The sequence below is a fragment of the Canis lupus genome, chromosome 28, assembly GCF_048164855.1.
Source record: "Canis lupus baileyi chromosome 28, mCanLup2.hap1, whole genome shotgun sequence".
NCBI lineage: Eukaryota > Metazoa > Chordata > Mammalia > Carnivora > Canidae > Canis > Canis lupus.
In genome coordinates this window covers 14177197-14203285 of record NC_132865.1, presented here as the reverse complement: position 1 = coordinate 14203285, position 26089 = coordinate 14177197, and the positions used below count along the sequence as shown (strand labels likewise).

Below are 26089 nucleotides of genomic sequence, written 5' to 3'. Positions count from 1 at the left end.
GCTGCTGCTTGTCATAATACATCAGAAAAACAGCAACCCATCTGTTCCAAATTGATACAGCAAAGGCGCAGTAAGAAGTGTTTATCCAGATTCTGTGGGGAAGTGTCTGCATTTTATGGCATATTGACGTGTGTGCCCGCACAGCTAAAAGATGTCAGATGCCAGCTTTCTACCTAGTTGTGTATCATGTAACATCTGTCACCCTGATAGCTAAGAGTTTTGACAAGTGGGCTGTTTTAGCATGAAAATGTCCAAGTGGGATGAATGTCTTCTGCTGAAAGTTTAATGCCACTTCCAATCTACAACGCCACTTGAGATACACTGTACTGAGGATGTAATAGGAAATGGAATCAAACCACCACTCCAACCCACAAAACAAATTGCTATTAACACCCTGTGTTGGCGTCTCCCAGGCACTTCGCACTAGCGGTAATTAGCAGCACATAATTGCTAATGACTAATTACCTTGGCCTGTGTAGACATCAGGAGAATCAAAGTAAACTATTGTCCAAAAAAGCCTGACTTAACAGATACATAGACAGTAAAACTCCAAGTTTTAATAGCTTTCAATAACTCCTGAGTTGGGGGGGAGTATGGAGTGGATGCAGGGAGGAGGGGGAGGTGTGGGCAGGGAAGAGAAGGTATGTGAATCAATTATTATTTACACGGGAGGAGTTAGAAATGGGCAATTCTCAGCCTCCGTATGCTAATGTCTCAGAAAATACATTTTCCATTCTTAGAGGCTTACGAAGTTTCTGTATACATTCACTTGAAGGTCTGGTTCTCCTTTAGACTGTTTGTCAGGGGGTGTGATACCTAAAACTTACTGCAGGAACATCTGGTATCCTTAATAAAACATGTCAGATAAATGGGTGACTTCTGGGCAGCATATGTGGCTATAAGAAGATATAAATAATTCACTTTTCTGGAAAAAAAAATCTATCAAGGTCAGAGAGATGACTCTTTATTACAAGGTGTAAATGAGGTGTCACAAGAACACGGGGCCATGCCTACCAAATTGCCCCTCACTGTGTCCTTGAGTGAGAAGCAGTCAGGACTCCAACTATACAGGAGGGCTGAGGGACGCCGGTGGAGCTAGCAAAGCGGACTGGACGGCTCGTTCTGAAGTTGCATTGATCGGACAGAGTTTGGGCTCACAGGTTTGTTTTGTTTTGGAAGATGACTTTGGGGAAAGGGAGGTTGTAGGGAACTAGAGTCCATCTCCCTTCTCTCCCTGCCCCCAGCCACCCCCTGGAACTGCCAGGGAGGTGGGGGGCGGAGGGGGGGGGAGGAAAAGGGTTCTTTGAACATCTGTATTCCTGCTGGTTTCCCTCACTTCCCTGATGTAGCTGACTTTTCTTAGAGAAGCAGGAGGAGGGCTTGAACCTCTGTCAGTTATTCTCACCTACAGTTAAATGCCTATATTCAAACCCTGTTGATTGTTTTTATAGAACTGAGATGTATACCTTTCTGTTGAAAACTTAAAAGTTTAGCTTCACTTTTATACTATTTTCAATCCTTTAAAAGGAATGGAACCACCAGTGGTTCTATTGGGTTGTTTTTGGTTCTTCTTTGAAAACTCCTATATAATACCTTTCTCAATTCTATTCAAGCACCAGAAAAACTGAACAGCACACTTTTTACTAACTTAGAGTCTTTTTAATTTTGACTACATATTAAGAAGGGGAACTAAGATCTTAGACCTAAAATACTGCATTCTAATTCTAACTTCTCCACTCCAGACTCATCATAAAATATACACGTTTTATAACAGAGCACTACCAGAATTAGTGAGGGGTATCTCTTTTTTGAAAGCTAGTCTGTTTATATTTTCCATATACTATAACATGTCAACACTGTAATACTAAGTGATTCAGAATCATTTAAAAGTTCTGGCTATTTAAAATGCAACTCGATTCTGACATGGCAACCAAACAGCTCTTCACTTCTAAGACTGTGGTTACAATAAAACTAAGGAGGTAAGTTAATATTCTTAGGCTCCTAAAAGTCAGAGATTACTCCAAAACCCTAATAGTTTAGGGATAAATGACCTTAAATATCCCTGTAGATGAATCTTTTTTTAAAGATTTTATTTATTTATTCACGAAAGACACACACACACACACACACACACAGAGAGAGAGAGAGAGAGAGAGAGGCAGAGAGAGCAGCAGGCTCCATGCAGGGAGCCCGATGTGGGACTCGATCCCCGGGTCTCCAGGATCACACCCTGGACCGGAAGTGGTGCTAAACCACTGAGCCACCTGGGCACCCCCTGTAGATGAATCTTATCACACACACATCACAAACACCAGTGCCAAACAGAGACAGGATAACAGGTTAGTACCCTTTCAAAAGGATACTCTTTAAACATCTATTCACTGTTTATTTTTTTAAGTTTTAAAAAAAGTTTTATTTATTTATTTGACAGAGAGAGAGAGAGAGTGCGCACAAGTAGGGGAAGCAGCAAACATGAGGGAGAAGCAGGCTCCCCAGTGAGCAGGGAGCCCGACAAGGGGCTCAAGATGAGGATCATGACCCAAGCCAAAGGCAGATGCTCAACCACTAAGCCACCCAGGTACTCCGGAAGCACAGTATTTTAAAGTTGATTTTTCTTTTTTAGCTCTTGATCTTTTTTATTCCTACCCTTTTTCTGAATGTGAGGTATCTGGGAGTCTCAAGAAACAAAGCCTGGAAAATGAGGCCATCTTGCCAGCATGTTTCTTAAGTCATTAAAGTCTTGACAAGATTCAGGCTTGTCTTTAATTGTGTCAGTTTAAATTTTTCTAATTTTCTTCCCCTCCTGTGTCAGGAACATTTTGTGATTGGGAAGAAACTTTAGAAAATTATATGGTAAGATGCAATTTTTTAAAAAATAAATTGCTGTAAAATTGTCACTCAATTTGTAGAGACAACAAATTTAAGTGTCCAGCTGTATTAGTCTCCTATTGCTGCTGTAACAAATTACCATACGTTGGGTGGCCTAAAACAACATGTTATTTTATGGTTTTGGAGGTCAGAATTCTGAAATGGGTTTCAATGGGCCAAAATAAAAAAATTGGCAGGAATGGATTTCATTTAGATGTTCTAGGGAGGTACAGATTTCCTTTTGCAGCTTTTAGTGGCTTACTCTCTTTTTTTTTTTTAAGATTTTATATTTCTTTTTTCATGAGAGACACAGAAAGAGAGGCGGAGACACAGGCAGAGGGAGGAGAAGAAGGCTCCATGCAAGGCGCCTGATGTGGGACCCGATCCTGGGAATCCGGGATCACGCCCTGAGCCAGAGGCAGATGTTCAACTGCTGAGCCACCCAGGTGTCCCCTCTCTTTGCTTTTGATGCATGGTCCCTTCTTCCATCTTCAAAGTTAGCAATGGCGGGTCTCACATCAGATACTGACTCTTCTGTTTCCCCCTTTCACATTTAAGGGACCCTGTGATTATACTACTCCCTCCCCCCATAATCCAAGCTTATCAACCACTGCAAAGTCAGCTGATTAGCAATCTTAAATCCATGTGCTACTTCACTCCTCTTTGCCATGTAATATAACATATTTACATGTTCCAGGAATTAGACACAGACATCATTAGAAGGCCATAATTCTGCCTACCACACCATCTTAAAACATCCATCTAAATATTATAAGGCTTGGAGTATTCTCTCTTTCAGTATTTATGCCTAACTGGCCATCTACTCACTAGAGTTCTGGACTTGTTTTCCAAAGAATTTCACAGTCGGGGCCACTTCTTATTAGGGAACTGGCGGTAGAACAAAAGGGAAATGGATAAGGATCATCTAATTCCCCTGAGTTCACTGAAACACTCCAGGGAGAAGACTGAAAACGACAGACCAGAAGACGAAGAGTAAACATCATTGTCTACTCTGACTCATCCCATTGCTAGATATAAACTGAGCAAGTCATTAAATTTAATCCATTTTGACTTGATTCAAACAAGCAACAACAACAAAAACAACAACAAAAAAGGAGGGAATATTGGGGATGTCAAACTTGGAGACCCTGTGTGACTTCCTATCATGGAGGGGGAAATGAGACAAGTTCCAAAGGAGAAACTAAAATAAGGCAAAATAAGGCGATGTCCTAACAGATACACCACTGAGCAAAAGGGATACAAAGGAGGGAAGGGATATGTTTGAGGAGATGGGCTTCTGAGATGACTCTGATGGACGAACGGCACAGGTTACACAGGATGAGGTGCCAAGCAGAGAGGTTAGAGGAGCAAAGATACCATTACTTGACTCCAAGTTTGACATTCTCCAATATTCTCTCCTTCTTTGGTTTTTATTCTTGTTGCATTGTTTCCCAACTGCAACAAACCTATCTAAATCAGGGTTTTATAACCTTGTTATGTTTTACGTTTGAGGCCGGATAATTATTTGTTGAGGGAGATTGTCATGTGCATTGTGCAATGCTTACCAACATATCTTGCTTCTACCCACTAGATACTTAACAGCAATATCTGAACAATCCCCTGCTGGGCACAACCCAGAGGATCTCCAAATATTTCCAAATGCTCCCTGAGGGGCAAAATTGTACTCCCTCACCCCTTTTGAGAGCCAGTGATCTAGATTTGCTCTTAATATTTATCTCAGATTATGATTTGGGACCAATGTAAGGCTAAATGCTTAATGAGTCACAGCTAAATCAACATAGTTGACAGTGTTTAAAGGGCCTTGTTTCTTTAGATAGTGTCTAGACGATTCAAGATTTAATGAGCAGAAGCTCTAACAATATGTAATTATTAACTGTGGGAAGTCAGCCAGTCCCAAGCACCCCTAATCTGGAGACACAGCCATTATGTGTAAAATAAAAGGCATAATGTTCCAGGGGGAGAGCCCACCTGGCTGCCCTTCCCAAGGGATGGGTCTGATGAGCCCAAGAGGAGTTCTTGCCCCTTTTCATTCCTCACCCTCATATGGAAGCACCTTCTTAATTAGTGTCCCATCTCAAGCCACATAAATGTCATTTTTCTATATATTCTTTTACTTGGAAAAGCAAGTTGGAGATGTTTTAAAAGAATCATTGTTTTTCGGGGCATCTGAGTGGCTCAGTCGGTTAAGCATCTGCCTTCAGCTCAGGTCAGGATTTCAGGGTTCTGCTGCTCTCTCTTCCTCTCTCTCTCTCTCTCTCAAATAAATAAACAAAATCTTAAAAAAAAAAAGAATTGTTTTTCATTACCCGTTGTTAATGTGTGCTCTCATTACCCTTACTTCATCCCCAATTATCACTTTGTCCTTTATCCCTTCAGTTAGCCCAAGGATGCTGATGATACCATCAACTCATTTAGAAGTGAAATGACAGTCAGAGATGGGGTAAGATTAAGGAATGGGGTAGGAGTTATAGCTACCTATTGAACAAATTACTTGTTAAAAAAATTATTTCTAATACAAACAAATTATTCCAATTTAGTTCCCCTGTGGATACTCTGGGTGCTTCGTTCAAATTGCTTCCATCTCTTTCAGCAGCTCAGTTTTTTACATCCCCCAGCTTCTGCATGCTTTGCCAGTACCTGTAAGTGGAAGAGGACTGTCCTTTGGCAATGAAACTGCTAGCTGATAGGGAAAACAGGAACTACCCAAGAATCTTCATTTCCCCCAGGGTGGACAGTAGAGGACAACTGACTGGCGTGGGTGCACAAAAACCAGCTCATTGCCTTAAGGTGGGGCAAACTGTAGTGTAATTTATATTCCAGAGCTCCTCACAGGATCAGGCTGTCTGAGACTTAACTTGAAACGGCTCTTCTGCTTGGCTTCTTGCCTCTCCTTATCCTGTTTCTTCTATTTCCTTACTAGTTTCTTGTGGGATCATTTACTTAAAAAAAATTACTTGAACTAAAGTCCTTGGTTCAGGGTCTGCCTCTTGGACAATCCAACTTACACTTTCTCCTAAAATTCCTTCACCAGATATTTAAGATAAAGATTTGAGGGGCACCTGGCTAGCTCCATATTGGGTGTAGAGCCTACTTACTTACTTACTTAATTAAGAAAGAAAGATTTGATCACGCCACTCTCCTGCTAAAGCTTCCAGTAGATGTTCACCACCTACTTGATGCCTTCATGTGGCATTCAAGGCTGGCCCCTATTTACCTTTGCCTACCTCTCCAGCTGTAAGTCTCAACTCATTCCAATTTCCTACTCTATGGTTCAGAAATGTTGAACCTCTTTGGTTTCCAGTGTTTCCATCATCTATGAAACTTCTAGCAGCCTCTCAGCCTGCACAGACCCTCCATGTGGGCTATGGATAGGTCTACTACCCTACTGATCACTTTCATTGCATTTACCACATACTTACTTCTCATTTGTCTACCCAACTAGACAGTGAGATCCCTAGAAGCAGAAAGCACGCCTTCATCATTTTAAAATCCCTACTGGCCAGCGCAATGCCTAACACATAGAAGGCTGTTGTTAAAGTTTCTGAATGAATTCACATAACCATATTTTTCCCTGCAGAGTAACCAGAGATATGAAGGTAATTATAGCAGCATGTACTTCAATTCTATCACATGGAAACTAGAAACCCACTCTTAAAATAATAAAAATGGCAAAGACTCTCAAAATATTTATGCTCCTGGCAGTCAAGGCATAACTACTACAGTGGTTGAACTGATTAGGCAAGGGTATTAAGGCTGCATCCTACAACATATACCTTGGGCTTTTTTGCTAAAAATTCTTGTACTCCATCTCAGATGATATAACTGGCTGGTCAGAGCCTTTATGTAACCCTTGTTTTTTTAGTGGCTTTGTTTACAAAGTATTTTTTTTAACTTTGTGGTTCTTGTGGACTCCACAGGACTGCTCCCTGACCTACCTCCTGGATTAGGAACACAGTCTGCTAGCTCCGCAGCAGCCACTCACCACCATGCCTCATTCCTTAGCTGGGTTGGCATAAGAGAAAATGCCACAGGAAAAACAACGGAGAGCTAAAATAAGCTCACTTGGTTTTATACTGCCAGAAACTATTTGGGAGAATAATTCAACATCCATCAAATATGAAAATGTCAGAATTAGGAGAAAAAGAAGTGTATTTGAGACTTTTAAGGAAAAGTCACATCCCATAAATTGGAGAAGGGTGTTTGCAACATTCAGAAACTTGGCAATAGGATTTGTGGCATGGAGAGCCAGGGTCATAGTGGGGTGAGAGGCCAGACATTCAGTTGAGCAAGGGAAGGTTTTTCCTTTATGGTCCACATCTGGAAGATATCGAGCCAGAGCTACACTGGGAGCACCCAGAGAATCACAACCTATGTGTCATTGGAAGTCTGATTGAGGGTCCTTTCCTGTTTTATGTTTCTCAAATTATGGCCTGTCTGCTACACTCCCATCGCCTCTTGCCAACTCAAAGACATTGTACTGGTAGTTACCCCTCCCCTTTCCCGCATCACCAATTCTTCTCTCTCTTGGGTCATGCTCATCAGCATCAATCCTGTTATTTCTTTTTTGTCTCCCAAATCCTCTCTTATCCCTCCTTTTCCCTTTGGTTCCTGGGCCATTTCACTCCCCTCATTATAACAAGAGTCCTTTAAAAATTTTTTCTACACTGCTGTCTCCAATTACTTCCCTCACACACTTGGTTTAATTCTCTCCAATGAGGCTTTCCCCCCCTTACTCCACCAAACTTGTTAAAGTTACTGCTGACCATCACATTGCCAAATCCAATGGTCAGCTCAGTCCTCAATTTACTTGATCTGTCAGCAGGATTTAGCACAGGTATTCACTCCCTTTTTTAAAAACACTTTTCCCAGGGGTGCCTGGGTGGCTCAGTCAGTTAAGTATCTGCCTTTGGTTCAGGTCATGATCCCCGGGTCCTGGGATTGAGCCCCAAGTTGGGCATCCCGCTCAGCAGAGAGTCTGCTTTTCCCTTTTCAAACTCTAACCCTCTCCCTCCCCCTGCTCGTGTTCTCTCAAATGAATAAATAAAAAACTTAAAAAAAATAAAAACACCTCCTCCCCAACAGTCTTCTAAGGAAAAAAAATGCACACTCTCGTTTTCCTCCTTGCTCATTGTTCTGTCCTACTCTCTCTATGCTGATTTCTCTTCCTCTCCATGGCTTCTGGACATTGAAATGCTACACGCTCAGTCCTTGGAACTCTTTTCTTTTCTCTCTCTACTCTCTTGGTGAATTCATCCAGTCTGGTGTTTTAAAAACCACATGTATGGCAATGACTCCTAAACTTGTATGTTCAGTCTAGAATTTTCCTCTGAACTCTAGATTCATATCTGCCTACTCAATATCTCTACTTGGATGTCTAACATATATCTCAAATTTAACATGTCCTAATTGAATTCCTGGTCTTTCCCTAAAAGCTCCCCCATAAGGTTTGCCCCATTTCAATGTTATCCTCACAGTTGCTCAGGCTTAATATCTTGGACTAGTGCCTGACTCCTCTCTTTTACTCACACCCCAAATACAATTCATGAGTGACTCCTATGTCTCTGTCTTCAACATCTACCCAAATTTGGTCACTTTTCACTATCTCTACTGCTGCCATTACGGTCTAACTAAATCATCATCATCTCTCTCCTAGATTATTGCAATAACCTCCTAATTGGTCTTCCTGCTTCTACCTACTTAAAAATGACATCAAACCACATTCCCATGCATTCCTTATCCTTCTTCCTTACTTTGTTTCTACCATTTGCTAACATTTAACTTAATAAGCGCGCACACGCACACACATACAGAGCTATATAGTTTACATACAATTCAAAACACTCATTTTAAGTGTGCCCTTTGATGGGTTTGACAAACTTATATACATGTAACTACTACCACAATGAAGACATAGAACATTTCTATCAGGTCAAAAGTTTCCTTTTGCCCCTTTCTTCGCAGTAAATTTATCTCCCCAACCCTAGCTCCAGGCAACAGCTGATGTGCTCTTTAATGTTGGGTTGGGTGTGGGAGAAAGAACAACATGTTTTATTCTAATGGGAAAGATCCAGTAGAGAAGAAAGATAGATCATGCAGATCACTGTAGATTATATTTGCCTTTCCTAGAATTTCATATAGATGGAATTGTTATAGTATATACTCTTTGTGTCTGATATCTCTCATTCAGCATATTTTTTTTTGAGATTTATCCATATTATTGCATGTATCAGTGGTTCATTTTTATTTCTTGGTATATTCTATTTTAAGGATGTACCACAACTTATTTATTAATTCATCAGTTTATGGCCATTTGATTTGTTTCCAAGTCGAGACTCTTATAAGCTGAATAAACATTCTAGAATGTTTCTGTATAAAACTTTGCATGGTGGGCAGCCCCGGTGGCACAGTGGTTCAGTGCTGCCTTCAGCCCGGGGTATGATCCTGGAGACCCGGGATCGAGTCCCACGTCAGGCTCCCTGCATGGAGCCTGCTTCTCCCTCTGCCTGTGTCTCTGCCTCTCTCTTTCTCTGTGTCTGTCGTGAATAAATAAATACAAATCTTTAAAATAAAATAAAATCTATAAAACTTTGCATGGATATGTTCACATTTCTCTTGGGTAAAACCCTACAATTGCTGGGTCATATGGTAAGTATATACTTAACTTTGTAAGAAACTGCCAAACCGTTTTCCAAAGTTATTGTACCATTTTACATTCTCACCAGTAACGTATGAGCATTCTAGTTGCTCTTACATCCTTGGTAACACTTGATATTTTCAGCCTTTTTAATTTTAGCTATAGTAGTAGGTGGGTAGTGGTATCTCCTTGTGGTTTAAATTTGCATTTCTCTATGACTAATAGTGTTAAGTGTCTCTTCATTTGTTTATCAGCCATCCATATATCTTCTTTGGTAAAGTATCAGTTCAAATCATTTGTCCATGGTTTTAATTGGATTATTGTTTCTTATTGAGTTGTAAGAATTCTCTATATATTCTGGACACATGTCCTTTGTCAGGTATTTGCACTATATACATTTTCTCCCAGTGCACAGATTGCTTTCATTTTCATGCTGGTGTCTCCTGAAGAAAAAAACATTTAAAATTTTTTGGTGCAGTTCAACTATCAACTTTTTTTCTTTATTATTTGAGCTTTCTGTATCTCAAGAAATCCTTGCTTGCCTCAAAGTTGCAAAGATTTTCTCCCATAACATACTGTATATTTTCTTGTTTTATTCTGTCTCCCACAAAATTAAAAAAAAAATGCTACCACGTGGTCTAAACTGCTAGAGAAATATTTCAGTCATACCCAACTGGATATGTCTATATTTTCCAAGATATAGCTTAGTTAGACCCTATTTTCTTAGTTTGCTGATGAATTTCTATGAGGAAACAATCTAGTGTAGTGGTTAAAAGCAAAGATATGCAAAATAGACAAAGCTGGAACTGAAATATGCAGCCTATGCATAGTGGCCATGATTGGGTAAGTCACTTCACTTCTCAGAGTCTCTTTCCTCATAGGCAAAATGGAAACAATGACAATTTTATGACATAATACACACAAAGCCCCTGACCCAATTCTGGGCACATGGACAGCATTCAGTGAATGTTAGATGCCATTATTATTATATTATTATTATTATTATAAATTTGAAACCTCTAATGTGAAGTTAGCCAACAGGATATGGTAAATAGTATTAATAAAACAGTCAGAAGTTAAAAGTATTGCTTTTATTATTATTAAATTATTACAGAAGCATTTCTCAAATAGTAATGAGCCACACGTTTCACAGTTGGCAGTATGTTTTCCTAACAAAAATTTGGGGGTGTTTGTAATTTGTTAGAGCCATATGTCAACAGATTCCTTCCAAACTTCTAAGAATAGAATAACCTCAAATTATTTTTACCACAAAAGGGCCATCTAAAAATGTCTTGGCTGGTGCTGCTTCTGTTTCATAAAGTCAGGTCCTGAAGAGTTTCTGTGAATTTAATGTATTTGTATCAATTGTTTGTTTGTTCTCTTCTCATCCTTGACCATGGCAGCCATTCATCAGTCACACACTAGGTTTTAGGACAGAATATAGATTTCTCTGCTGTATCTCTTTTCCCCTCACTTTCTCTGACAACACATTACTAACAGAAATTTGGTTCAAAACGTTTGGGCGAGTCAGCAACATAGCTAAGTCTTCCACGTTACTCGTATGTCATTTATAACTAATTTAGCTTGTCACATTTCAAATCCTGGAGTTGATATTTAATAAGCAATCTGGGCTTAAACATTAACTGCATTTAATAAATAAATATTTGAAGCCAGCTACTCTGAAAGGACAGACTTTTTGGTTTCTTCTGATAAGTGCTATGCTGTATGCGCGAAAGTCTCATTATTTGTTCTGTGGTGACTTTCCCAGTGGATGTAAACACAGTACTAGTTTTGATGTAAAGAGGTTGTGATGACCAAGGGGCTTTTGCTGTTTGTTTTAAAGCTGCATCATTTGGGCAGCAGTGCCCATTCTCCAGTGAAACATCATGAAAGCATGAAATGACTCATCCTTCATACTCTCGCTGATCTATTGGCTTCAATTCAAACCACACAAGATACATACAGTTTAGTTTTGACTGTTTATCACACAGATAAGTAGGATACAGCTAAACACTTATTTGATTTCTTACACTGGAATCATATCCCATCTCCTTATGTTTGCTCAGGGCAAAAATATTCCTTTTTCAGGGAAAGGAGAGCTGGTCCTTGGCACAACAGAATTTTTCTGCTTTCTGATCACTTTTCAAGTCATATAGAAGATCTCTGGAAGTCAACGCATACTTTTTTTTTTTTGTTTCCCCTTCTTTAATTTTATGTACAGTTTGCTCCCAAGAGCATCCAACCAAGATACAGTTGTGTCAAATGAAGCCCTCAGAGTCCTGACCAGTAGGGCAAAGGGAGCAGGCATCTTCTGACTAAACAGATGCTACTTTTCCGAAGCATGGGTGTAGTAGAGGATGTGGTATGGGGTGCTCCACCAAAGCCCACTGTCCAACTGTCCATGGCATATTAAAGCCTTATTCCCTTAACTGTATTCTATCTATAGTATACATGAATAATGGAACAGTGCCACTGATAGAATGGTCACTTAAGGTTATCAGTTTTATATATTTTAATATAAATGGGTTCCTGATAATTTCTTGTGAGTTGATGTCTATAGGAGAGGAGATACAGGAGAGAGGCAGAAAGAAATAGAACCTAAAAGCATTGGGTATGGGAAGAGGATGGAGAAGGGCTATTGAAGGATAGGAAAGAAAAACGAGTGCCAAACCCCAAATCTTCATATGCTCCAATTTTTCTGATCATAGAGTGGGGGTGCAGGGGCCCTTGTGGTGACCAGGCAGACAGCCTAAAGCAGTGGTTCTCTACTACTATACATGAACCTCACCTAGAAGGTTCTAAAACAACCTAAGCCTGGACCCTACCACTCATCACCAGCCGGGTGATTTCATTGATCTGGGATGGAGTCCAGGGATATAGTTTATAAAGTCCCCCAGTGTTTCTCAAATGCAGTGTGGGTTAAGAACTCCAATGTAAAGAGAACCTCAGGAGTCCCCAGCAGTGGGGAGTTCCATTTTGGTACCTTCTCTTAAGGAGCCTGGGGAAGTCCTCAGGACTATTCAGCAATGGAAGAAATCCCCACTTGTATCTTGTGGGAAGAGGAGGAGATGGTCTGTCATCACCCCTGGAAACTCCCTGGGGCCTTATGACTCTTCCTGGTCTCTCCACATAGATACTAGCCACGGAGTGCCTTCCTAAAGGGGCATGGCCAGCTGTTCATGCCCATTTTTTCACATTCTTTCAGGACCAAATTCCTTTGGAGATATTTACAATTAGCCTTTTCTCAAGTTAGATTTCAGACAAGTTGGTATGGATGGTTATAACATGATTTTCCAGTTTGGCGTGCATCGAGGCCTACTTCCCCAACAGGAAGAAAAGCCTATGGGGTTTTATGGCACGTTTCTTAAACACAATCATAATGTAGTTTACAAAAGCCATGGATGTGGACAAAATATGTAGTAATATAATCCACTTTAAAATCAGATGCATGATTCTGAGCTTCTAGATTAGAACTAAAAAAAAAAACAAACAAAAAAAAAAAACCCAAAAAACAAAACAAAAAACAAACTGCATATCTCTTTTGAGATCTTAGTAATAAGCACATAAACATGGAGCACTTAGAAAACTATTCTGGCATAGTGAAAAACCACACTTGGTCTCAGTTTGCACATGCAAAAAATGGGAAAATTTGTTTATGAAAATTAGATAATTTGAGTGAGCGAGCATACTTCAGACACTCTAAATTACTCCTCAGAGTGAAATACTGTTAGAATCCAGTTGAAGTGTGTTTTTTAAGAATTGATTGCATTGAAAAATTATCACTTTATTTAGCCAGCTTCCAATTTCAGAAAGACATGGAATGTGAAAGTGCCTATATTAGGTCACACATAGGTAAATTAAGATGTGTTACAAAGATCTTACATTGGTAAAGATTTTAAAGTTTTTTTTAAAAAGCTTTTCAGAAGTTTTGGTCATTTTATCTCGTTTGTTCCTTACAACCACTTAATAGAAAATAAATCCCTATTTCACTCATAAGTGCGTCAATATTTACAACACTTTTTGAGGTAAATGGTAGTGGTTTTAACAAGAACAAATGTGGAAACTAAGCCACCTTGGCACCTTGCCCAAAGTCACATAACTTAGTAGAACTAGGACTTGAAACAACTTTTTTGATTTTTATTAGAAAGAAACAATGCTTGTTTTTACCTTATTAAAAAATATATCATATTTATGGGTAAATATGTTTTGTTAAAAATAATACCTGGTATGTATTGTTCAGGATTGTTTCCTGTGGGTTAGAGGACAAATAAGTTGTAAAAATGGATCATAAAGTCAGAGAATTAGATGGGACTTGATTATCTTGTCCAATCCCCTCAATTTTACTTTATCTTTTTTAAGATTGATTAGTTTTAGAGAGAGAGAATTCATGAATGCATGGGGGGCCAGGGAGGGGCAGAGGAGGAGGGGCAAAGGGGGAAGAAGGGAGAGAAGAGAGACAGGCAAACTCTGCTGAGCAGACCCTGACGTGGGGCTTAATCCCAGGACCCTGACATCATGCCCTGAGCAGAAATCAAGAGTTGGATGCTTGACTGACTGAGCCACTAGGTGCCCCTAATCCCATCATTTTAAAAATGGGGAAATCGAATCCACAGAGATTGAGATTTTTTTTTTAATACAGAAATTTTCTGTCTTTATTCACTGTCTGAAATTTTATAGAGAACTGTTGGTATTTTTCAGAGATAAGGCAAAAAATTTCAATGGGTAGAATTAATTAAGAATTTGCTTTAAAGAAGTTGACAATTTAAATGAATTCTACAAAGATTTAAAAAATTTTATACTTTTCTAAAAAAAATTAAAAAAATTTTATACTTTTCTAATATTGTGTCATAGTGACACTAGTATTGGTGATTTTAAAGGTGAGCAAGTGATGATAATGGCTAACTGCCCAGATAGGTTAGATTCATTTTGGAGCCAGTAAAGTAGAACAAAGATCTCCATGGAGCAATGGTTTTAGGGTGAACAGACATGACAGGATATAATTATATACAAAACACATCAGATCCCAAAGATAAAGTTGTAGAAAGGAAGAGTCTGTATTTGGGGAAAAATCAAACACAGTAGCATTTAATGCTTTCCTGTAGAACCCAGGTGGAAGGGTGTGTCTGGGCACTTGCATCTAGCCACAGGCAGGGGCAAGTAGGTTAGCATAAATTTTAGTTGTAGAGCTATAGGCTCAAGGTCTCATAGGCTAGTGTCATTCATGGATATAATAGGCAGCAAGAGTTATGGTGCCAGGGCAAGCAAGTCTGATGGGATACAAGGTGAGCTTCCAGGGAGTTGTAACTCTGCCAGGATTCTCCTGAACACTGGGGTTTTCTAGATGCAATATCAGATCAGAGTTACTGCATTGATTCTGTTTTGTTCCTTGAAAGATCTTGACTTCCTACACTGGTGATTCTCAACCATGCGGTATTTAACAACAACAACAACAAAAAACCAACCCTGATGGTTGGGCCATACTCCCAGAGATTCTGATTTAATTAAAACGGGTGGAGCTTAGATAGTGATATATTTTTACCTGCTCAGTGATTTTGAGGTATGGCAATGGTTGAGACTTGCTGGATTAAATGATGAGGAACCCTTTTGACTGGAGCTCTTCTGGGGGAAAAGAGACTGCCTTCCTCTACCCAAGAGTTACCACATCACTGCCTAATGGTGGTACCATACTCCCTGAGAGGATGTAGGGTTCAGTTGGGATGGGGGTTAATGTGGCACCTGTATACTCTAAGTTGACTCCCCTGCAGTGGGTAGTCAAGGTTCAGCTGTGAAGACCCTGATATGTCATCAGAGTTCTCATCATTAGAGAGAAACATCCTCCAAAACCAGAGGAGAAAAGTATTTTTAGATCAGTTCTTAAAGGAAGACTTCTCAGGTCAAATTTCTATTCTGTGTCTGGCCTAGATGTAACCATCAGGAAATAGTTGTCAGATCAGGTCAAAGAGGTTTTGTACTGCCTAAAAAGAAGTGGGTATTATATGCCAGCAAGTTACTGACTGAAACCAGCCTGTCTCCTCAGGGCACACAGCCTTATCCCACGGCCCCTTGTGGCTAAGCTTATGTAGAAAACACTATTTCAATGTTAGAATGAGAACTGAGAAGGCAGATGATTTCTCTGAATTTGTAAGAATGAAGCAATGTCCTCACCCTCTTCACCCATAAGCAGGAAATGAGTTTCTTTTTTTTATTTCCTATGACAAGATGTGTTCCTTATCATGACAATACCATCAACTTCGGTATTGTAAGCAATAATTCATATTAACCAATTATTTTTCCCTTTAATACTTAAGTTTAAATGTTTTTCTTTTGTTTATCTTTGCATTAAAAATAAACTGCATGCTTCATCAAGCAAGCTTATATAATGGAGAAAAGCAAAATGAAAAGTAGGAGTAATCTTACTATTCAGATAATCACATTACTATTTTGGCTTGGGTTTTGTTTTTTTTTTTTTCTTCAAGTTTTTTTGTTTTTGTATTTTAATTTCAAGGAAAACATATTTATTCTTGGAAGGGGAACTGACAAGAACAAGGCAAGACCCAATCCCAAAAGGGAACTAGAGTAATTAAAAGATTCTAAAAAAGGAAATTAATAAGGGATCAAGTCAAAAGCTCAATTTTTAAGAACTATAGTAATCAAACTTGTGTCCTATGAGAGACTGATCTGAACCACTGAGTGTTAGTCTAGAGGCTAAGAAATATTTAATTTCTGAGATTAGAATGGGTTCTGGAAACTGGGATCAGGAGGGAATTTATGTCTCCATCTCTGGGGTGCTACAGAGTTTGGGGAACAAGCTGGGTCAAATAAGTATTTTCTTTTGTATTACATCACGGTCATTTCTTCCTTTGAAATATCTCTTACAACTATCCTTCTCTACTTACCTTAAGCAAATGAAACCTGGTTGTCTTCTCTGAAAAATTTCCTTCCTCTGGATGACTTTACATACTTCTGTGGGGTGGGGGGTGGGGTCTCTCTAATCTCGGTTTGACATCTTTCTCCTCCTTGGAAATAAAAATTGGCTCTAGTTGTCTAATGAGGTCAGTTCCAAACTTCTCTCCCTTGCTTCTACAGTTCTCTGTAACTTAGCATGAACCTATTTATTCAGCTTTGTTTTTTATATCATATTCTCATCCTCTCTCACTCAAAAATGTACTAATTGTTCTCAAAATGCATCATTCTCATTACTGTTATCCCTGCCCTCATCTCCATATTATCATCTTGTCTGGAAGGTCCTACCTCCTTCTTCCTTCTGTCTCTTTATTGCCAATCCTTCAAGGCCTGGATCTAGTCACAGCTCCTTTCCAGTACCTCCTTCGATTATCCAAATCCACAATAATTTTATGTTTTCTTAGACCTACAACACCAATCATAATTTACCATTATTTACCTACGACCTTGTACTAGTCACCCTTTCATTTTTGTTATCTGTCCCTCATCAACTTGACTGCAAGCACATTAGAAATGAAACCTACAGCTTGATCTTTTCTCATATAGTATATAGTATATAGGGCTGAATAAATACATACATAAATCCTTAGCTTATTAGGTAGGAAATTGAGATTATATATAGAAAAATTTAATATTCAAACTCTATTACTACAAACTTTCCTAGGATTTTAAAAGAAATTATGTTTTTCTTTTTCCAGTTACTAAAATAGTTTTCTTATTTATATATCATAATACAGCAAATGCAATATAACGCATGTATATTAGACAACAAAATGCATCACTAATAAAACTTAGGAAGGACTGTGATTTACAGGTCTAATAATCAAACTTAAATATTTTACCTCTCTTTTTCATGCTCATCAATGGCACTGAAACAGACTTGTTCAAAATAATCCCAGTGTAGATGTGAATTTATCATCATCATGATGACTTTATGAACTCAAGGGTAAGAAGTCATATTCTTTATATAAGGTCATTTAGCTAATACTATTTTATCTATGTTTAACGTCCATAGTTATACTGGAATTTTATATTTAGAAAAAATAGAACCTTGAACAACCCATGTTTAAAGAAAATATAAAATAGTAATGATTATAAAATTAAATGAATAATGAAATCCCAAGCCCAGCCATTAGAAAATACTAGCATAGATAAGAACAATCATCCAGGTACCATTTCCTTCTGGAAGACAGAAATACACAGTATTTATTATTCACTTGAATAGTGTTTTCCAAAGTTTAATATTTATGGTTGTAAAATTAATAAACATTTACAGAGGAAAAATTAAGAAAATACTAAAGTATATGCTGTGGGCTGACTTGTGCCGCTACTCCTCACTCCCCAAATTCATATATTGAAGTCCTAACCTTAGTACCTCAGGTGATTGCATTTGGAGATAAAGTCTTTAAAGAGATTATTAAGTTAAAATAAGGCCTTTAGGAAAGGCCCTAATTCAACCTGACTGATGTCTGTATAAGAAGAGATTAGGAGATAACCCACAGACCTAGGGATTCTTGTGTGAGGACAGGGAGAAGGTGGTCACCTGCAAAGCAAGGAGAGAGGACTCAAAAGAAATCAAACTTCCTGACACCTTTGTCCTTGAACTTCTAGCCTTTAGAATTGTGAGAAATCTCCATTGTTTAAGGCACCCAATCTGTGGTATTTTGTTATACCAGTGCTAGCAAACTAACATAGTATAAAAGTAGGAAAGTTAAATTTTTCTTGTAATTCCACCCTCAGAATAAAACAAAATACTTCTAAGAGTTTAATATGTCCTTTCAGTGCTCTCTAACATAAATGGGTTCAAACTATACATAAAGTTCTGTAACATTAATTTTTTAAAAGATTTTATTTATTTATTAGAGACAGAGAGAGAGCATGAGCATGAGCATAAGCAGGGGAAATGGCAGAGGGAGAAGAAGAAGCAGTCTCCTTGCCTATCAGGAAGCCCAATGAATTGGAGCTTCATCCCAGGACCCTGAGATCATGACCTGAGTTGAAGGCAACCGCTCAACCAACTGAGCCACCTAGGTGCCCCTTATGTAACATTTATGATGGACATTTTCTCTTGTAATATATGCAAATATACAACATCCTTCTTTATAGGCTTATAGTCTTGCATTGAATTTAACCAATCCCTATCATTAGACATTTGTTTGTTTTTTTAAAGATTTTAGTTATTCATGAGAGACAGAGAGAGAGAGGCAGAGACATAAGCAGAGGGAGAAGCAAACTCCATGTAGGGGGTGCAAGGTGGGACCCAATCCTAGGACTCCAGGATCATGCCCTGAGCCGGAAGGCAGATGCTTAAACGCTGGGCCACCCAGGCATCCCTAGACATTTGTTTGATTCATAGTATTCCAAGGTCTTTAATTCTTTTTAACCATTCAGTTTGCTTGTTTTGTCTCTGCAATAGTATAAACACTGCACAAAGAATATAATTGTTCTAATTTTTTTATTATAATGCCATTTCTTAAATTTATATTTAAAGTTAAATTCAGATTTACATATAAGTTGATGTGTTGAAATTATTCATTTGAGAGCTTATTTATTCCAAATTTTAATTTAAATTCCAATTAGTTTATCATACAGTGTATATTAGTTTCAGGTGAGAATATAGTTACCCTTACAACCACATCTGTATGCTCTTGACAAGAGCATCATAATTTTAAGAAATTATGAACATAATTTCATAATCATAAGAAGTATGATGTTAAAATTTTTCTCCTGGTTATTTATTCATTGAAAATAATCACAGAAATAAGCAAGATCTCAAAGAAAAGTCACCCATAAACTTAACATTCACAGATAACCACTCACAACATAAGGATCTCTACCCTTTCAAATTTTGTTTACCTATATGATTTATTTATTTTTTTTTAATTTTTTTATTTATTTATGATAGGCACACAATGAGAGAGAGAGAGAGAGGCAGAGACACAGGCAGAGGGAGAAGCAGGCTCCATGCACTGGGAGCCCGACGTGGGATTCGATCCCAGATCTCCAGGATCGCGCCCTGGGTCAAAGGCAGGCGCCAAACCGCTGCACCACCCAGGGATCCCTACCTATATGATTTAAAAGGATAATTTATATGTATGTATTTCTCAAGATTGAATGGTAAAATATTCCTTTGTTCCTATTGCAGCCAATGATGAGATCATGAACGATCATGGAAAAAAAAAAACAACAACTTTGCTTTGGAATATATACCTGGAACTGAATGTCTTAGAAAAATGTGCAATTGGGAATGCTGCTCTTATCTGTTCCTTTAAAGCCCTTGGATTCCATCTGTTTTTCAGTAATGAAAGCATCTACAATCCTGGCAGGTGAGCCACATAAGGCATTGGTAAAGACAAGGTTTGGTAGAAGAGCAGAGGCAGCCAAGAGACGCATGAGCTCATCTGCAAATATAGGAGAGAAGCTGGTTTACTGCCTTTCCATGTCCTCTGAGGAGGTGGGAGTTGTGCCTTTCTTTCCCAGCAAGGAAGAAAAAGGACAATACTGTGATTTCTAGTCCTAAATCCCCTTTCTCATTCCCTTGGAAAGATGGATTGGAATGAACTCAAACTTTCATTTAAAGTACACATAGCACTTTGAAAGAGAATAAATGGTAACTTGTAATTTAAAGTAGGTGGCCTGATCCTAAAACTTACTTTCTATGTAAGTAAACTGAGGAACATGGGCCAGGTGATTTATAAAGTTATTCCTGGCTTCAAGCTACAAAATTCTAAGACTCTAATCCTTACCTATTTGAACATTGCTGTCAGATCGCAAAGCAGGCCTTTGATAAACATTTGTTGAGTTAAATTAAACAGGGACAGAAAAGATTAGTCAACTAGATTAATTATTTTGTAAAAAATTAAATTGAGACTCTGTATAGATTACTGAAAAAAGCAAATTCCACTGTGGCAGGATGTCTGGTAATTATTTTGCTTTTAATTAGTCCTAAGTTGATGATTTCCAAAAAGTTGACTGGTATTAGAATTAGAGCTGCAAATACAATCAGAATGAGGAAATAAATAGTAAGGTTTATTCTAACTAGACACTGAGTTATGGCAAATCAGGACAAAATTCACTGCATGTATTCAGGAAAGATGGAAGGGCACCCAATGGATAAAAGGGAATGGCCCCGTGTTTATAACTCATCTCACACTTGCTTATCATCAAAGCAGAACTAGTAGGAATTCTTCTCCCACACACTAACATCTTGTTCTGCATGCTGCCCTTTGATGACTTCTTGCCCTTAAGACTGTCACTTAACCAGGCTTCCTCTCTCTAAACACATTGGAGGTAGTCCTGGGTAACCCAAACCCTGGAATTTGTTCCAGGTCACCCACACCTCAACTGAAATGAAAGAGAACTGAAGGCACTGGCACTGAATATAATGAGTGAACTCACTGGACCACATGAACACTCAGACTGATTAAAATTTGAATATCCTCAATGATATATTCAAATACTCTTATATTGTGTCTTTAAAGAGTGTGCCAAAAGGAAGACTTAAGTAGTTACAGAATCTAAAAAACTGATGTCTCCAAACATTTAACTCAATCATCTGAAGTTAATTTCTTTTTTAAGTTTAAAAGAAACTGAAGGGTTGTCTCAATGCTTTATTTTCTTTATTTTTTTTAAATTGGAGTTCAATTTACCCAACATATAGCATAGTACCCAGCGCTCATCCCATCAAGTGCCCCCTTCAGTGCCCGTCACCCCATCACCCGAACCACTCACCCACCTCTCCTTCCACCAACCCTAGTTCATTTCCCAGAGTTAGGAGTCTCTCATGTTTTGTCTCCCTCACTGATATTTTACACTCCCTTTCTCTCCTTTCCCTTTTATTCCCTTTCCCTTTTTATATTCCCCAAATGAATGAGACCATATAATGTTTGTGCTTCTCCAATTGACTTACTTCACTCAGCATAATACCTTCCAGTTCTACCCATGTTGAAGAAAATGGTGGGTATTCATCATTTCTAAAGGCTGAGGAATATTCCATTGTATATATAGACCACACCTTCTTTATCCATTCATCTTTCGATGGACACCAAGGCTCCTTCCACAGTTGGGCTAATGTGGACATTGCTGCTATAAACACTGGGGTGCAGGTGTCCTGCCGTTTCACTGCATCTGTATCTTTGGGGCATATCCCCAGCAGTGCAATTGCTGGGTCGTAGGGCAGTTCTATTTTTAACGCTTTGAGAAACCTCCACACGGTTTTCCAGAGTGGCTGCACCAGTTCACATTCCCACCAACAGGGCAAGAGGGTTTCTCTTTCTCCACATCCTCTCCAACATTGGTTGTTTCCTGTCTTGTTAATTTTCCCCATTCTCACTTGAGGTGGTATCTCATTGTGGTTTTGATTTGTATTTTCCTGATGGCCAGTGATGCAGAGCATTTTCTCATTTGCTTTTTGGCCATGTCTATGTCTTCCTCTGTGAAATTTCCGTTCATGTCTTTTGCCCATTTCATGATTGGATTGTTTGTTTCTTGGGTGTTGAGTTTAATAAGTTCTTTATAGATCTTGAATACTAGCCCTTTATCTGATAGGTCATTTGCAAATACCTTCTCCCATTCTGTAGGCTGTCTTTTAGTTTTGTTGACTGTTTCTTTTGCTGTGCAGAAGCTTTTTCTCTTGATTAGGTCCCAATAATTCATTTTTGCTTTTGTTTCCCTTGCCTTCATAGATGTATCTTGCAAGAAGTTGCTGTGGACAAGTTTCTTTGCATGCCTGGCATCAACCTGTCTAACTTAGTATCTCAAATACTCATAGGACATAAGACCTTAAGAACATGAACACCCAGCCACTGTTATCAGTTCAACTCTGAGTTTAAGATACCCTGCATCTTACCAAGTACTTACAGTTGTGAGGTAGCTCCTAGTTCTTTAATCTTTGAAAAGATTTGTGATTATTTGTAGGTAGTATATATGTGAGTAGTCACACAAATGAATATATGAAATTTGCATCTTTAGAAAATGTGTACTGTTTGTTATCAAGCATGTCATAGCAAACTAGCACAGTTATCACAAGAACGCCCATGAGATTCCTTCATAAACAAAACAAAACAAAAAACAGAAAACCTATCACATTCTACCTATTACCATGGGATATTCTGTCTGCCTGTGCCAGACTATTTGAAAAACAGGACTGAAATCACACTCAAGTAGATCTCATCTACCAATGGGACATTGCCAGTCCAATGAATACAATGTGTACCCGTGTTACGTAGTCTGACGTCAGTCACTAAGGCAATTCCTGTAAATTATATTTACACTAACTCTTAGAGAAGTCTATTAACGTGCTTCCTATTGTAACTGTAGGATTTCCAGACGGTGCCAAGTGGGTCATCTGAATTCACGTGCTGAGTGTACAGAGTCTTTGAGGTGCTCTCACACAGTTGACTGTCTGCCTGTGGGGAATTTTTTGGAATGCGTACTGTTCACACTCTAGGAGGCTCCCTGCAACCAAGGTCATACTGTCTGTCTCCCCGACCAGACTGTAAGTGATATGTGTTCAGAGACTATAGCCTCAGCTTCTTGGCCTGGCACTTATATCCACTCAATGAATGTTAGTTGAATAAATAATTATATCTACAAGCAAGAATAATTAGCAAATTTGTTAATAGTTCATTTATATTTTCCTCTCAAGTTAGAATTAATATGTTCTGCTGCTAAAAAGGGCATTAGTGTTTAAGATGAAGACTATTTTTTTCCTAAAGATAAATGAATAAATAAATATCCTTCTTAGGGCTATTGTATAGTACAGTATACAACTCATCTTGGGTTCAATAAATTTTTATTGACTCAAATGGACTTAGCCACTCTATATATTATAAAGATCCATCCAGATGACAATAATTTTATTCTGGGGAGTACTCTCAAACTAAAATTATACAGGAAAATTATTTAAAGTAATATAATATCTGAAGTGCCTAGAAAAATGCTTGGCATCTATCAAGAACTCAATACATATTAATTCTTTCCCTCACACATATTTTAAAAGGATAATAAAAACTCTAACTCCAGAGCTTGGTGGAAAATATAAAATTAATTTTAATAAAAGACAAATGGCAAAAAAGAAAAGGTCATTATCATTCTTTGACCTAGCAAAGGAGTTCAACTATCTCATCAGAATTTTAAAATGTTACCGTGCCCTTCTCATATTTCTTGGCATCATAAAGAAAATACATCGAAATTGAAGTTGCCAGATAAAATACAAAACAACTAGTGAAATTTGAATTTCAGATAAACAACGAATAGTTTTTTAGCATAAGTATGTCTCATGTTCTAAATATCATAAATATTTAATATTACATAGGACATACTTATGCTAAAAACTATTCGTTGTTTATCTGAAATTCAACTTTAACTGGACACCCTTTATTTTTATTTACTAAATGTGGCAACCCTATTCTAATAGCAATGAGTACCAACAATTTGAAAGACAGTAATATTTTGGTGAATGATTTGCAGTCAACCAATTTAAAGTTTTTAAGCTAACTTTTTCTTCATCCTAAACCTATAGTTAGCTTGCATAATGGCACTGTGATTTCACCTTCTTTAAAAAATGTTCTAGAATCAAAATGTCTATTTTGACTCTCCATGGTCACCAGAATGTGGCTTGCAAAAAGGGAACAGTTGTTAGTCCTGGCTAAAAGCCAGACATTTGGTGTAGAATTATCAGTTGCTTATTCTACTAGAAGTTTCAGTGGAAGCTTGTAAAGCAGGTTTTCCTTATTGGTTTGGATCAAGTAGCCAGGAGACCATTTACATAGCTGTTTATTTTCATTGCATAGTGAAGAGCCCAAGCATTCACACTGAAGAAGACAAGGGCAAAGCTTGATAAGCAGTGTGGCTATGGGATAATAACCAGCTTGTGACCTCCCTAGTGAGCTGTGGGTCGCAGAGCAGAGGAGCCGTGAGCCAAGTTTGGATGGAGGTCTTGGCAGGGTACCACCAACAAAGAAAGAAAAACCAGAAGTTTTACTAAATTGGTCTTTTTATGGACACTTTTTCCCTTCATTTATTCACTGCTCTCAAGCAACCATATAAATCATCTCGTGCCTGAAATCTAAAATTCCAAAGAGTTGGTAGGTGAGCAGCTGTGGGAGGCTGAGGCCTCTTGCCAACATAAAACTCTGAGGACATTCCGGGTCTTTAGCCAGCTCTCAAAAGCCCTCTTTCCTTTCTTCTCTGAGCCCTAGGGATTGGCCAGCCTGTTTCCTTTCCACTGTTACCACCTGTTATTTCCAACTGTGTTTATCTCCTCCCTTGGTACAGTGTGGGACACAAGACAGCCTCACAACTTCTGGCCTACCTTGTTCATACCAACTGCCATTTGCTGACGGCTCACTGTGTATCAAGCCCTCTACTGTGCACTTTAGATCATAGTATTGTTTAACTTTCACTGCAATCTTGAGACAGGCAATGTTGTCTCCTGTCTTACAGATGAGGAAATGAAATTCTTAGAGGTCAAAATACCTACCAAAACCATGAGTAGTGAAGATGTTTTGAACACATTCAGTTATCTCAGTTCAGTTCCTGAGACAAGCAATGTCCCTGTCTAAGTGACACTGCCAGTAAGACCATAAGAAATGGGCTTTCCCTAACACCGTACTAAGTCTTCTTACAGGAAAATATAGAGACCACAGTGGTGATAAAAGTGGATCTTTGAGGCTTAATGAAACTTTCTGAGGTGAGATGAGGAGATAGATAAGAGATCTGGTGAAGAAGTGGTTTTCTAACTTTGATGTATGTAAGAATCATCCAGAGGGCTTATTAAAACACAGAAGAAAAGATTTAAGTGTTAAAAAACAGAGAGAGAACCATAAAATTACTAACATAGGTGAACTTCTATTCCTATAGAGCTTTAAATTGACACAGCAATGCTATGAACATTTAAAACACTTGATGGGGAGGTAGTTATTTTATCCTGTTGAATTTTCCATCTGGAATTATACAGCAAAACACTTAGAAAATAACATAATATGTGAAAGTGCCAAGGAAAATGCCTAACATCTTGCTAAATATAACTCAAACTCTAGAGAACATAAGAGAAAAGATGGATTATTTGACTCCATAAAATAATTTTTAAGGTCTGTATGGCATGTAAATAACACAAACAAAAAAGATAAATGATAAATTTTGGTACAAATAAATACAGTAAAAATCATATATGTTATGGTATGTCCATTCAATGGAAAAATAGGCCATTGTAAAAAAGAATGTAAAGACTCCTTTGTCCTAATATAAAAAGATTCCCAAGAGATGTCAATAAATGAAATACATAAATCTGTAGTTGTCTGTAATAGAGAAATTGGAAAACTGGGAAGGCAGGAAACAGGATTAATACAAAGAATTTTTACCATATATCTTTGTACATTTTTTGAGTTTTGAATCACATGAATATACTATTTCCTCAAAAAATAAAATAATTAAGAAGCCATACAAACAGCTAAAAAAACTTACATAGTTCCCAAGGCCCCAACTTTGGAGATTCTGATTCCACAAGCATAGCTCAAAGATCTACCTTTTTTATAAGCTTCCCCTGGTGATCCTGATGTAGATGGTCCAATGAGGATCACACTTTAAGAAGCATGGCTATAA

At 38.2% G+C, this 26089-nt stretch overlaps 2 long non-coding RNA genes and 1 pseudogene across 10 annotated transcripts in view; all 3 read right to left on the bottom strand.

The window, feature by feature from the left end:
• The window catches only part of LOC140620213 (uncharacterized), a 179580-nt gene that overhangs the window by 68156 nt on the left and 85335 nt on the right, over nucleotides 1–26089 (bottom strand). The window lies entirely within an intron of this gene.
• Nucleotides 1–26089, bottom strand: part of LOC140620212 (small ribosomal subunit protein uS13-like) — a 69273-nt pseudogene that overhangs the window by 14086 nt on the left and 29098 nt on the right.
• Nucleotides 6184–26089, bottom strand: part of LOC140620214 (uncharacterized) — a 36305-nt gene continuing 16399 nt past the window's right edge. For both annotated transcript variants that reach the window (XR_012019982.1, XR_012019983.1), the window contains 3 exons: nucleotides 16775–16892; nucleotides 16420–16539; nucleotides 6184–9966 (listed from right to left, as the gene is read on the bottom strand). This is a non-coding gene — a long non-coding RNA (uncharacterized lncRNA). The remainder of the gene's footprint in view (nucleotides 9967–16419; nucleotides 16540–16774; nucleotides 16893–26089) is intronic.